This window comes from Caloenas nicobarica, chromosome 3 (assembly GCF_036013445.1).
Source record: "Caloenas nicobarica isolate bCalNic1 chromosome 3, bCalNic1.hap1, whole genome shotgun sequence".
NCBI lineage: Eukaryota > Metazoa > Chordata > Aves > Columbiformes > Columbidae > Caloenas > Caloenas nicobarica.
The window spans coordinates 103,451,880-103,462,687 of record NC_088247.1 but is presented as its reverse complement, the minus strand read 5'-3'; positions in this window follow the sequence as shown (position 1 = coordinate 103,462,687).

Genomic DNA, 10,808 nt, shown 5'->3' with positions numbered 1-10,808 from the left:
GGTATGCTACAAACTAGTTTCACATGAAATGTGCGAGTGTGTTGAAAACCAAAGTAATTACAGCAGCAACTGGACCTATTTTATCTCCCCCGCATGTATCAATTCCCCTTTCTCCAATTAAAAGGGAAACACTGTACTCCTCATGGCTGACTTCCACAAGAGAATTAACATAAACACTTTCTGAAATGAACTGAGTCACTGGCAATAAATCCAGGTGATGCAACACAAACAAGTTGACAAAGCTCAGTTTGGAATATACCGGTTTTTTGAGAAAAGCTAAATAATCCGAGGGACAAACTGTTGTTAGAAATGATGATGTTTTCAGAAGCATCATCAAAATGGATGTTGCTTGTGCAGATGCGTGGGAGAAACAAAGGCAAGGTCTTCCTTGACTCTCCTGTCCCAGAAGGATAAGCAATGCAGTCGAAACAACTTTCTAATTAAAACACTGGGCTGCTGGGTGATATTATCCTTGCCTGTTCTCCTTGCTGTCCTTCCCCACCCCTTGGCTTTTAGCACTTTCTGCCTTGTACTTTGCTTTGTAAGTCAGAGGTTAAATGCTGCGTGATTTAGAGCAGCTGGATGCAACCTTTGAGGTAACTGTAATGGGCAGGGTCAGAAAATCAGTAGTCTGCTGTCAGGGATCTAAGGGATAGTTTAGCGCTTTAACCTCCCCCCATTTATGCAGTTGCTCTAGAAATTGTTGAAGTACAAAGACGCAGCATAGCCATCCTTCACCCAAGCACTAGCCCCTTGCCCAGCCTGAGTAACAGCTTGGGGCAGGAGTCAGCGTTATTAATCTAAAACAGCAACGCGAAGGCTGATTTCTGACAGCTCAGCGTCGTCTTCTCTCTCGCACCAGGTCCTGCAATCTCCATCCTCTTCTTCCCATCCCCCTGGTATATTTGCAGTGAAAAGATGGCAAAGGAAAGCTGCAAAAAGCCAGCTTGAGACCTCTAAGCCCTCCCAGCCTGTTTGATTCCTGTTCGTTGTCTCTGACCTCAAGTCCCACAGCTCCTGCTCCTCCTTCAGCTCCGCTGCCATGTTCGGCTGCTGCGTCCGCACACTGGGGGACTGGGCCAGCACCTTCTGTACACGTGGTGCTGCTCAAAGGCACCAGCTAGAGCCCGGATAAAATACCTGTACATCCAGGGTTTTTGGAAATTCCAGTTTCCCTGTTGCAAGCTGTTGCTTCCTAGCTATTTCTGCTCTGATCTCACCCCCCAAATCCATCTCCCTCCAAAACCACAGTTCAAATTAATAAGCCCAGCTCCTGCTGTTCCTTCTTTTGCACACCAAGCTCGGCAGCAGGAGCTTTGGGCTTCCAGTGGCAGCCTGTCTGTGCTCTCGTTCCTGCTCGCTGTACGAGGCAGCAGGGAAAGCCTTGGCGCTGGGGCTCTGCTTTACCACATGCTGATGGGAAGGGACATGTCACAGAGGTCACACAATGGCTGGAGTGGGAAGTGACCTCTGGAGATCATCTAGTCCGACCCCACTGCTAAAGCAGGTTCACCCAGAGCAGATCGCACAGGAATGTGTCCAGGTGGGTTCTGAATGTCTCCAGAGAAGGAGACTCCACAACCTCTCTGGGCAGCAAGTCTCTGCGGTAACATTGATCCCACGCTCTGCGGCAGCAGCTTTGCTTGTGTTGGGCTCAGGTGTTCGCACCAGTTTGATAGGGCAGGTTACAAATGTGAGCTATGTGATTTTAGGTCCATCGCATAAAAAAATAAAACTCTAACCTCACATGGCAGCTACATCCAGCACCATGTACTGGAAGACTAAACAAAGCATGAAACTTTTCCCAAACCTTTCCCCAAATACCTCATCCGAGACCTGCCAGCTGCACATCAAAGGCGTGGGTTTCATTGGTACAGTGTCACAGTGGCTTAAAGAAGTACAGGGTGTTTCAAAAAGATGCACCCAGTTTCAAAGCAGTATATTTCATGATGGCAACATGTTACACAAAAATTTACAAAAGGTTTACAGAAGGGTTAACTCTATGCCCCACTCTGTCAAGTGCTAAGAGTTTCATTCATAGGTGGTTTGTGGTTCCAGAGATAGAGTGATTTCAAATTGAGTCCATCTTTTTGAAACACCCTGTATATGAAAACATTCGGATTAGTATTGATACACATATTGCAATGCAATATAGATACTGTATATGCAAAGTTATCGTTCAGTATCCTAAAAATAAGAAGATTGCGAGGAATGAGGCAAAAGGAGGTGACACGTATTCTCGGTACCAAATTCTGCTCCTGGCCTTCACCATTTTCGTCTTGTACCATCTTCATCCTACAGAGTCGTGACAAAGCTGGCGAGAAACCTGCTGCTTTTAGTCATGGGTTTCAACGCTGGCACGCTTAGCTGGTGGTCAGGTTTGGGGAAGTAATCCCTGATTTCAGCATACACTTCTCTTGAGTTCAGCATTTTCCTCGGTGTTTGGATTCAGGTGTTGCACCCCCTCTTTAGAGCACAAAGAACAGGCTCTGCAGCATGGGCTGAGGGGCAGCTCTGGCCCCACAGCCATGGGGAGCCCAGGAAACCCCTTTTCTGCTCTGGGGCTGGGCAGGGGGCCGTTTGACTGTGGCTGCTCCTTAGTCTGGTTTAGCCATGGCCTTCAAACCCTCCCTGCACCCCCACAAGCGGTCAGGCGTGACCCGAGCTCTTTCTAGACCTGCCTGGGTAGACCTCATGCACTGCCGTGCTAGGGAGAAGACACTCAACAAATTACCACAAGCTAAAATTAAGACAGACATAGATATTTATTGCATATTGCAGTGTTGCACTGAGAGAAGCCCCTGCTCGCAGCCGTTCCCGTGAGCCTGGCCTCAGTGCCGTGGGGCCGAGACCGTGCAACTCGCTACACCCCCTGCCCCAGGCAGAGCAAGCATAGAGCAACCAGCAGAGCTTTACGTGATGCTTGTAAAATTCAGTTCTGGCTTGCAGAGAACAGAGGATTTTTTTCCTGTCAAAAAAAAAAAAAAAAAAGTCATTAGGCCATGGCTTGCTTCGTACAGTCAGGGAAGTGACTTCAGCACAGGCCCGGCGATGGGAAGAGCAAGGTGGGAAGTGTTTTAGCGCCGGTTTCAGCTGTGCCCATTGCCAGGCCCAGCTGCCCCCAGCCAGCACCCTGGGGCTGGGCTTTGCCCTGGCACAGCAGAGCTCTGGGAGCACCTCCAGCACCCCAGCACAGAAACCACCCCCTGCCCCTGCCAGCTGCACCCCACAAACACCCGCTTTGGTCCCCGGTGTCCCTCGGCACCAACGGGAGGCAAACTGTGGGACACGGGGTAACACCGAGGAAAAGCACCGTCCTTTCACAGGTGCCCTGCTGCTGGTCAGAGATCATAGAATCACAGAATAGTCTGGGCTGGGAGGGACCTTCAAAGGTCAACCAGTCCAACCCCTGCAATGAGCAGGGACATCTTCAACAGATCAGGTTGCTCAGAGCCCCGTCCAGCCTGGCCTGGAATGTCTCCAGGGATGGGGCATCTACCGCCTCTCTGGGCAACCTGGGCCAGTGTTTCACCATCCTCATTGTAAAGAATTTCTTCCTCATGTCTAACCTGAATCTCCCCTCCTTTAGTTTAAAACCATCACCCCTTGTCCTATCACAACAGGCCCTGCTAAAAAGTCTGTCCCCATCTTTCCTACAGGCCCATTTTAAGTACTGAAAGGCCACAATAAGGTGTCCCCGGAGCCTTCTCTTCTCCAGGCTGAACAGCCCCAACTCTCTCAGCCTGTCCCCACAGCAGAGCTGTTCCAGATCATCTTGGTAGCCTCCTCTGGCCCCTCGCTAACGGGTCAAAAAAAAAAAAAAAAAAAAAAAAAGGCAAAAGCTGCACCAAATAAATCCATGCAGGTTGCTCAGCCTGTTTCAGTTATTTTCCCCAGATGAGTTATGTTTTCCTAGAGCCTGCCGACAATATTTTTCCTTGGCAAAGGCTCTCTCCGGGATGCTTGTGCCAAAACTAATTTTTACAGGTAGTCTTTTGTAGCCAGTCCGACATTGCTGGATAAACAGGGGGCTGGGGCGGCGAGCTCCCCCCGAAACCAGCCAGCCTGCCAGGACATGGGCCAGGTTTCCCTCCCCAGCCTCGCTGGTCGCGTTTGCAGCAGCCACGAAGCAAACGCAAAACGGCAGGGGAGCGAGAAGCCGCCGGCACAGCCGGGTGCCAGCCCTGCAAGCCACAGCCTCGCCAGAGCAGCCTGGTCTGGCTCCAGCTGCAGGAAAAGTCCCTTCCCCAGTGCCAAGGGAAGGGCAAAGACCCAAAACAGCGGGGAAAAGAAGAGAAAAAGCAGAAATTGCTGGCAGTTGGCTTGCCATATTTCTATGCATTTGTGGGCTAGTGTGTAAGTTGGGGCCGGGCTGCGGGAGAGATGGGGCTCGCTCTCACCGCGGTGCACGATGCCCGATGGTGCCGCCTCCCTCCCAGTGCCCAGGTGTCCCCAGGGCTCTCCAAGAGCCCCGACAGCCCCATCCCTGCTCAGACTCAGTCAGCACCAGGGTCTTGGGGACCGTGTCACACGGGACATCAGGGCACAAGCTCGTGCATGGAGAAAGGGTTTGGGGAGGGAAAAACCCACCACGAGTGGAAGTGGTGTAGAAAACCTCCCCTTGCACAGAGGAGATGCTTTGCCCAGCTGCAGGAGCATTTCTCTCAGTGGGGCTTGGAAAAACGCCGTTCCCGGCTGTAACGCTGCACTCGTTTTTAGGGAGGGGAGCTGCAGCCTGGTGGCTGGGTGCGTGCTGGGCATCCATCCTCGGTATTTGCTATCCCTACATCGTTAGCAGCTCAAGTCCTTAATGAACTTACCCTGACAGGCTGGGTAACACACACAGAGCTGTGGATGCCTGCACCAGGCTACCATACCCCTTGAGACACAAGGCTAACATAGAATCATCGAGTCATAGAATCATCGAATCATTTTGGTTGGAAGAGGCCCTGAAGACCATCATGGCTAGAGCACCCCTGCACCATCGTGGAGGGCAGCAGGGCACCTTCTGCCCGCCCGCGTCTCTTTCCCCTGGGTGGATGCAGTGAAGAAGCCGGGCTTTCCAGCCTGCTTTTAGATCATCGCAACACCACCATTTGGCTCTAGATGACAAGGCCAGCTGTGTCCGGCTCCAGGGGCTAGGTTTCAGCCACCACTTGCATCTAAAGATATGTGCAAATGAAGCTGGGAAAAAAAAACAAACAACAAACTAACCTGCCTGACGTGAAACTCTTCTCCAAAAGCAGCATCACCTGCCACTGCCACAGTCCCTACCAGCACCCCCATACCCAGCACCAGTACCACCACCCATACCCCTGCCTGCAAAAGTAGGGAGAAGGATGCTTCAGCCAGCAAGGCACAAAGCAGACACAGAACATCATCCTTCAGGCAGCAGCCAGACCGAGTTCTCCTTGCAAAACAAACCCCACCGCCCTCAGTTCTTGTGACCTTTCATACCTTAGCTTGAGCTAAAATTCAATTAAAATCACTGTTAAGTGAACTTTCTGTCACAATTAGGACATTAGTGTGTAGCTGCCCATGGCTACAGGGATCCAGCCCAGGAGCAGGCAACCCCAGGGAAGCAGGCTGCTGTGGGGGCTGTCCCACCCTGGGGCCCGCTCCAGAGGTTTGCTGCCCATTTTCCTTGTTGGAAAGGGGTGGGAGGCAGCCGAGCTCCTGCGGGTCTGCTGGGGATGCAGTCAGCTCCCTGGCCCTCATGGGGGGTGGAATGGCATGTCCCATGTGCTGCTGATCTGCACAACAGGCAGGGCTTTTCCATTAAATGCTCTCCGTCAATCACAGCGCTGCTCACACACGCACAGGAGCAGCTAATGCCCACCGTGCTGGGCACCCTGCGCCTTCCCCATGGCATGTGCGGGTGGCACCGAGCTGCTCGTTCCCTCGGCTCTGCATGGCTCTGGCAGGGCGTCCATCAGAAGGTGTGCCAGGCACCAGCCTGAGTGCAGCAGAAGACCTTGGAGGAGCCTTTGGGAGAGCTGGCGCATAGCTCCCGCAGCACAAATCCTGCTGCTCCCGCAGCCACCTGTACCATCTCCAGAGTGTCCCCTGGCACAGCGCTTGGGTGGCCACAGCCAGAGCCCAATGTGCCTCACCAAACTGGCTGTGGGTGCTGCTGCCTTTTTTACACCAGTAAAAAGAAAGAGAGCGGGATTTAAAAAAAAAAAAAAAAAAAAAAAGTGAACTGTACTGGGGCTGCAAGGAGCAGGCTGGGGCACGGCCAAAAGTGCCGGAGTGCCCAAGCGTGGTGGCAGTGGCAGCCCCTGCCGCTGCAGTGTCCCCAGCCAGAAACATCTGCCAGGCTGGATTGGGCCCAGCAGCGCCGCTGGCACATTCCCCTCAACACCAGCGATATACAGGGAGTAACTGGGATTGTGCCATTAGATGGGGCTATAGTTAAAGAATTAGGATTTGTTAATTATGTTTCAGACACTCCGCATGGGACTTGTCCAGGGGCAGCAGGTACATATGGGCCATACCTGCCTCCATCTACCCCTCTGCTGTGGGGCAGCAAAAGCTTGTGGGGTGCAGAGGCACAGCAGGAGGGACAGGGGTCCCGCAGAGCCCGTGGGAAGCTGTAGGTGGGAGAAGTTACCAAATTGCCTGTGTCCACTTCTGTTGGTGCAAAGTTTTTTTGTCCTAATTCCACTGTAATTTCCCCTATTTTTCCCTGGTGCAGTACCCAGGGCATAGAAATGGGAAAGACACCCTGGCAAGGGGTCTGGTGCTCATCTGCCCATGGGCTTCTTTTGGCTTACAGAAAACCAACCTCACCAATTTCTGACCTAAACTAGATAACTGTCAGAGCTTCAGGTACTGGCTAAATGCTTAGAAAGAAAAACAATAATCCATCTGAGGACTTTGAAGCTCCAAAATGATACCAAGCCTGGCGATGCCTGGGGGCACAGCATCTCCATGGCACTGACAGAGGGGATGAGACAGAGAGCAGACCTTGTCCAGGGCTCACAGAGAGACCCCTTTGTCATGAGACCACTCCATTTCTGTTCACATATTCAGGTGATTTCACAGTGCATGAAGCGGCACCGGAGGCAGAGGAGCTGGGCTGGTCCTCACCGCAGCAGCATTAGCATCTGTCCCACCACAGTATGGTAACTGCTGGCTTATGAGACGTAAAACCAAGCTACTCCGTGCCATCAGGCTGCCAAACACATCTCCACTTACTATAAATATTTTATGCCCAAGCACCAAGAAAGAAATTTTCTTTAAAGGCTGCCTTACCAGCAGGGGAACTTGCTCTGACCCTGCTTAAGCAACTATTGAACAATTTTGGGAAGCTGCTGCCCTCCCGGCTGCAGCTCATGGAAACAAATCTCACATTTCCCCAGGAATTTTGTGCTTAAAAAATCCTAGCCCTAAAACCATATTGTCAAGGCTGAACCTCCATTTCTTTTTACAGAACATCTTACAGGGCAATTTCCCTTGGTGGGGGCGTGCAGAGACCTGGACCCGTGCCCACGATACGTGAGTCAACAGCCCAAGGAGAAGTGCCCAGCTGACTTAAAGGTTAATTTGAGACACCGAGAGATCCAAGTTTTCAAGGCTTTTTACTTTTTTGTCTCACTAAGGCATAGTGCTTATCACGCAAGACAGGTCAAGCACGGTGGGAAAACGCTGGCCACAGCCTTTTCTTCGTGGCTCCAGGCTCGCCACATGTACCTGGGCACTTGGGCGTATTTCTAGAGCACAAGTTAGTCCAGAATGTTATTATAGTTCTTTTTTTATATGTATAATTGAGCATTTAATCCCAAAGGAAAGCAGAGGAAAAGCCACAGTGCTGTCAGAAATGGACAGGATTTTGGAAGCACTGGCAGTGTGTGACCTCCCGTTATTTATGGGAATAAAGCCATTTAGCCATGCAGAAGGAGGAGTCAGGCCCCCAAACCCACCCTGCACGCCCACCACCTGAAGGGGAGGACATTTTTGCAGAGCAAGGGCCACCCTGGTATGTGGGAAGATGAAGCAGCCTGGCTGACAGGCACCGTCCTTCGCCGGGGACAGCCTCACCAGTGCCTCGGCAGACCCCAGGGCATGCGGTAGCACCCAGGCTAACACCGACTATTAAAAAAACCCCAGCCCTTTCCACTTCTATAAAATATAAATGACCAGATATGAACCAAAACAAGGCAGCACATGCGCCTGGCTGTGGGGTGGTGAGCAGGAAAAGAAATAGGAAGCAGACACAAAGAATTTCCGCAACATCCCCCCAGACCACTTCCCACACGTGAGGAGCCAGGAAACATTTATGGGAGAGGTGCCCAGCCCGGGCTGAACAGGGCTGAGCTCCCAAACAGCCTCCAGGGAAACCGATTAAAGCATGGGGAAATAGCTGGAAACTCACAGCTCACATCCACTGTAAAAATCCTACCTGACGCATCAAGAGCCCTGGGCTTGGGGACAAGAAACACATACGTGCTGCACTCTAGAAAACAGGTGGACCAAGGTCTTCAGGACCCTTATCTACATCCCACTCCCAGCAGCAAAACCCCCCCGACAGCCCGGTGAGGATTCAGCCACCAGCAACACCATCCATCCCCTCTGCACCCTCATGTCAGCACCCCCCTTTGCTCCAGGAGGAACATGGAGACACAGGTTACTCACAGGCTGAGGAACACCATGTGTGGATAAATAGCTCTGTCCCAGTCCAGGAGATGCTTTTTAATTGCTTGTGGCACATCAGGAGGAGCTGGTGGCCACCACTGCAGTTCCCCGCATCCAGGTGACATTTCACACGCCCCAAGAGCGCTGCTGACCGATGAACAGGTTTTGGGCAAATGGTAGGTAGCGTTTTTCCTGCTTCCATGGAAATTTTTGGGTTTATCCATGCTGTTAGGAAGCAGTGCTGCCTGGCACATTGTGTTCATGGGCAGTGCCTGTGGCTGGCGAACCCTGCTGCAGAGCCAGGGCCTGGCATCGCAGATATTGACCCTTACATATTGAAAAGGTGGGTTATTAGAGCAGCTTTTTGAAAGCCTCTGTTTAGTACATGCAACTACGAAAAATTGTGAGTGTTCTTATACTAAATTCCTCCTCATTTTATGGGCTATTCCTTTTGGGTTTCTTCTGCTTTGCGTGGCTGGTGACCCCCTGCTCAAGGCTGCCTAATTAAAGATTTCATTGGGGCTTGTTAAATAAGCCTCTTCCTATCAGACTTCTTTTTTTCGTTTTAGTTTATTCCTGTTATTCACCAACTTCCCACTAACCAGGTTTGTTTAGGTTTCACTGGTGGCCCTATGCACTGAACACAGGTGTGACGTTTGGAGCATCTCTCACATGTGGGGTGGGACCAGCTGCCATTGCTAAAGACAGTGGGACACAGTACAAAACTTTGACATGGGATTATGCCTTTTTTTTTTCCACCGATCTGTTTGACAGTGGATGGTTAATGCCTGTAGACGAAAGCACTTTGTTAGACAGCTCGTTTGTTAAGCATGCTCCTACGTGCGATTTCTTCTGTCTGCATTCATGTGACATGGGAAGCTGGTGAATCTATGGGAATTATTTAAATCACCCACGTCCCACACCTAAGACTTAAATATCCTGACAGGCAAAGAAGCATTAATACTTACAACTTCCCAGCATTTTTCCAGTGCTGCTACTGTACACCAAAATATTAATAAATCCTAGGGCAACGATGGTTAAGGTTTTAGCTGTTAGAGTTGAAAAGGTTTTTTTGGAAGCATTGATTTGTCACGAAGACAACAAGATCGTATGCAGCATCAGAAAACTAGCTCATTAAAGCTGTCGTCACGCAAATACTTGGCCATGCTTCACTGCAACAGCATAAAGCAAGGGGCTGCTTGGCTGGTGACTTACTGCAGCGCTGCAGCAGGAGAGTCACAGCTCAGCCAAGAGGGAATGAACATGTGGCAAGGGATGGGATCTTCTGTAAAAAATCCGGACTCAAGTGAGACACATGAGATTTCAGCTGCTTGGTTTTGCTCAGCCTGTTGGTCAGGACTGTGAGTTGACAGATTTGTTGCCTTGTAAATGTTCCCTTTTTTCTTCATGCAGTGAATGGCAAAGAGGATCAACATGCTTAAGTCCCATTTCTAAGTATGAAGACATGATTGACCCCAGATGTATGAATCCTTGCTAGCATATAGCACCCCCACATCACCCCTAAGACACTCGGCCATGCATTACAAGAAGAGGTGAACCCCTAAGACTTTACGCAGAGACCAAAGGATACCTCAAAGTCTCACCTGTAAGAGTAACTTCCAACGGTTTATTTTAAACCTTTATTATTGTAATATGTAATGCCTGATGTTGGGTTTGCACAGATTTTCAGCAATCATATTGCACTCTGCTTACACACTGTGCACCCAAGGAATACATTTATTTTTGAAGGAGCACATGCCGCATCTTTGGCTTTCAGTGAAAGGGATATGAGCTCCTCAGGGAGGAGAAATCTGGAAAATGAACTTTCAGACAGGATTTGCTCTGCTATGTTCCCATGCATGCAAGGAAGATGAGCAGACTCAAGGAGCGGCTACATGAAGACCTGGCAGGTGTCTGTCATGCGGAGAGGTCCTAACTCTGCTGCTGATCCCAGTGGCGCTGGGTGAGGGGAAACTGGGTGCAGATGAGTGCTTCCCTGCTTGGGTCACTTGAGGGGGGCAGTCAGGCATTTACTGTTTTTAAATCGAACTGCAAGTCTCCCTTTCCACTCCCCTTCTGAGTTGCAAGGGCCATCAGCAGGGTCTCTGCTGCTCTCCATGGGCCCCAGCACTGTGACAGGGGTGGGACAGGAAGGAGATGAGGTGCCCCAG